This window comes from Triticum dicoccoides, chromosome 4B (assembly GCF_002162155.2).
Source record: "Triticum dicoccoides isolate Atlit2015 ecotype Zavitan chromosome 4B, WEW_v2.0, whole genome shotgun sequence".
Classification (NCBI taxonomy): Eukaryota; Viridiplantae; Streptophyta; class Magnoliopsida; order Poales; family Poaceae; genus Triticum; species Triticum dicoccoides.
In genome coordinates this window covers 432965638-432969631 of record NC_041387.1, presented here as the reverse complement: position 1 = coordinate 432969631, position 3994 = coordinate 432965638, and positions in this window count along the sequence as shown.

The window sequence follows — 3994 nt, the reverse complement described above, 5'->3', positions numbered from 1 at the left end:
ATATTCCTCATGTGGACATGGAATCCATGCCTTGCTTCTCTCAAGTCCTCAGCATGATTCATGACGCTGCCTTGCTCAATTTTTGCTCTGGCATCGTTGATTGGAATGAAGAGCTTATTATTAAGTTCTATGCAACTTTGCATATCACAAGCGATGCTGCTGACGTCAACTCGTGGGTGTTGGACTGGATAACTGAAAACACTCATTACAAGGCACCAGCCTCTGAATTGCTTCGTGCCCTACCAATCAGTCCTCCACCTGATGGTGCTCATTGTCTGTATGATGAGCCTGAACTCACTAATCACTATATGCAAGTGCTCATGAAGCCGCTGAAGCTAGGACAAGCTCCAAGGACCAAATTCCTCGTGAAGGAATTGCTCTATGTGCCAAGAACAATATACCGCATTCTGACAAAGACCATGAGTCCCATCAAAGGCCATGACTCATCTGATGAAGAAATTATCGGAATGATGAAAAATATGCTTTTCAACATCATGCATGGCATCCCCATAAATTAGCATGATTTCTTCATGAGGACTCTGGCGAATGTTGCACTTTCTCCATTTGAGCTGAAGCCTTACGCGCCGTGGATCATGAGATTCCTTAGAGCAAGGTCTTCACTCAACTACAAGGCTTATTTTCAGAATCACCTCAGCTACTTGCCCCCTATTGAAGTCCTCAAGCGGACAATTTCCTCATCTGATGAGAAGGACAAGTCACCAGCCGTTATCAATGAAGGCATTCGTCCATTGGATGGTCAGTTCCGCAAAGCTGCATCTTACTCCACCAATGATGACTCTGCCACTCATGATACTGTTGCCAATGCTACCAAGACAAGTCCTCAAGCTACTGTTCCTCGTGTGCTGACTGACCGTGAACTGCTTATAAGTCTTCACCAGAAGGTGGATCGCAACCACAAGTGGGTTAAGCGTCAGTTTGATTCTATTCTTCACAACATGACTTCCACACATAATGCAGTGAAGAAAAACCACTACTACCTCCATGAAGTGTTTGATCGCACCTGGGCTATTTTGTCACATCTATATGGTGAAGAAGACCTGAAGTAAATGGGCTTCAAGGAAGACTTTGACTAGTCTACTCCTCCACCAAAGAAATTCAAGAGGGTCAAGGTTCCTTCCGTGGTAGCCAGCTCATATTCTTCATCACGCGCCACGAACGAGCATGAAGACTTGGATGACACTGCAGCAGACCCTACATTGACTCAAGACCCTGACAACGCTGGCGCTCCTCCTTCAACATAATATTCTTCAGGGGCGTTAGTCCTCAGTTTCAACCCTTTTGTCCATTCAATGACAAAGGGGGAGAAATTTGAGTTAGTCTTCAAGCGGGTCTGTCTTATATGGCCGTTTTTTTGCTAAGTTACAACTCTCGTTCTTCCGATGACTTTGCTGGATTGTAATCTTAAACTCTATGGTGACCTGATACTTTTGCTGTGTTCTTCTGCATGCTTATTCCTCATTAATGTTAATGCACGCATGATGAATTACATCAGTCACCATATTTCATCATGCATTTCAAATTCTTCATATTATTTATCAAATGCGTGTATGAATTACAAGATATAGGGGGAGATCTCCATGATTATACTCTTCAAGTGTGCATTGCTTCAAAAGCAAATTCCTCACTATGCACATCTTCAGGGGGAGTTCTTCTATATCTTGCAATCAAATTCCTCAATATCAGTATTTACAGTTCATATGTTTATCCCCGTTGAAAACTTAACCTATATTGTCATCAATCACCAAAAAGGGGGAGATTGTAAGTGCATCTAGTGCCCCTTAGTGATTTTGGTGTCTTGAAGACTTATAGGTTAAGGGACTGATGCGTTTGTGAGTGTACACAGGTCTATAAGTCTATGAGGAGTTTGATATTTACAGAGAAAGTCGACCCCTAAAATGAAGTTCTTCAACTGAAGACTTGGGATTTTTGAAGACTTTCTGAAGACTTTGAAAGTGAAGAAACTGGTGTGACCTTGAAGACTAGGCAATCATTCGAGGAACATGAAGCGTGAAGACTTTTGTTTTCGTAGTTTCATTTTCTCTTTCTTGAGTCATAGGAAATACCGTACTGTTAAAGGGGGTCAAGGAAATACTAAGGAAAAATTTCCATGTGATGCTCAACTCAAAATCCTACACCTACCAATCCCTTCGAGTGAAGCCATTGGAAATCTCATATAGTTCAGTCATATTCTTCAGTGACAGAGACGAAGTTCTTCTGGTCCCTGAGGAATTTGTTCTGACTTAGGAGTTAGGAATTCACCAGTGTGAATTGCCTACACAGTGAGGAACATGATAGCCCTAAGGATTTTGATAGTCAAAATTCTGACCGTTGCTGTGCTATGCGCCAGCGGTTCCAAAATATCTACCCACCTACCGGTCATATCAGACAAGGGCATTTGTGTCTTATCATGTCGGGCTGCTCCCTAGGCTATAAATAGCCGCCCCCTACAACCACTAGCTGGTTGGCTGCTCCGAGAGAAACTGACACTTGTCAATTGAGAGCATCCCATCCTCCGAGGACTTTGAGCGAAAATCATCAAGTGAGGAAAACCCCAAAACCCAACACCTACAAAACCAAAGTGATTGAGCATCACTAAAGAGATTGATACTGCGTGGATCCGACGCTTGTTTCCTTTGAAGAATGTGCTTCTTCTAGACGGTTAGGCGTCAAGGTCTAGAGCATCCAAGAGGAATTGTGGATCGCCGAGTGACCGAGTTTGTGAAGGTTCGGAAGTCACCTGAAGACTTACCACGAGTGATTGGGCGAGGTCTGTGTGACCTTAGCTCAAGGAGAAGACAGTGAGGACTGTGTGTCCGGGACTGGGTGTCCTCGAGTTTAAATACTCAGCAGCTCTAACCAGAAGTACAACTGAGACAGCAGTTGGAACTGGTCTACCAAATCATTGTCTTCACCGAGCTTACTGGTTCTATTTCCTCAACTCTTTCATTTCCTCATATCTGTTGTTGTGTGCCTATTCATATCTGTTTGAAGACTTTGACTGAAGACTTTCTCAATTTCCTCAGTTCAATTTCTTCAGTCTGTCAGTCTTCTTTCTTGTGTTATCCTGTGTTTATGCTTTCTGTACTCTGTGCTTGTCTTCATCTCATCATGATGACTATGCTTGTGTTCTGTTATGTTCCTTTCTGGGTACTTATTCGGCTGCTAGTAGTTCTTCATTTAGGAATTTCCTCACCAGCAAATTCCTCAGTGAAGAGTTCATAAAAATTGCCTATTCACCCCCCCTCTAGTCGATATAACACACTTTCAAGAAGTACTCCCACTGAAGTTGGCATCCCTCCGCAAACTCTCAGTGATTCAGGATCCGACTAGCACATGCGACTAGTGAGCTTTAGCATCACTGCTAGACAACATACCTATTCGGAAAGCAACTCCTTGCTAATCATATCTCTATACGACTCCTGTCGGTCAGGAAAGTATCTCATACCCCGCCCCCAACCTTGTTTGCCACAAGTCCCAAAACCGTTTTGATAGCCTTGTCAAGTTAACCTAATGTAGTGCTCCCTGTCCGACACGAACCCTTCACTTCAAGGACACCCAGCAGCACCCCAATTTTATGATCCCACTACTAGACGTACTTGACATGCGAAGGTGCAACATCGGGGATGGCAATTTGCTTGATATTCATGAGGGATCATTCTACCATTCTAACATGCATAGAAACAAAGAAGCATAACAATCACAAATAAACACATATTGTGAAATAGTATGGCTCCTTCATGGACGTTCTTCCAGGTCGGCTCCGACTCTGATGACCATCTAGGAACTCCATCTTGTTTGTCACACTGGGATGCCAAGCCACCAACCTGATCTCTATTATCCAACTACTACAACTAGTAATGAATTTTACATAGAGTCACAAGTCGACACGCAGGTCGTTATACAATATTATGACAGCACTTTGGCTCATGCCGACTGACAAACATGACACGCAGACCATGTATAATTTACACAC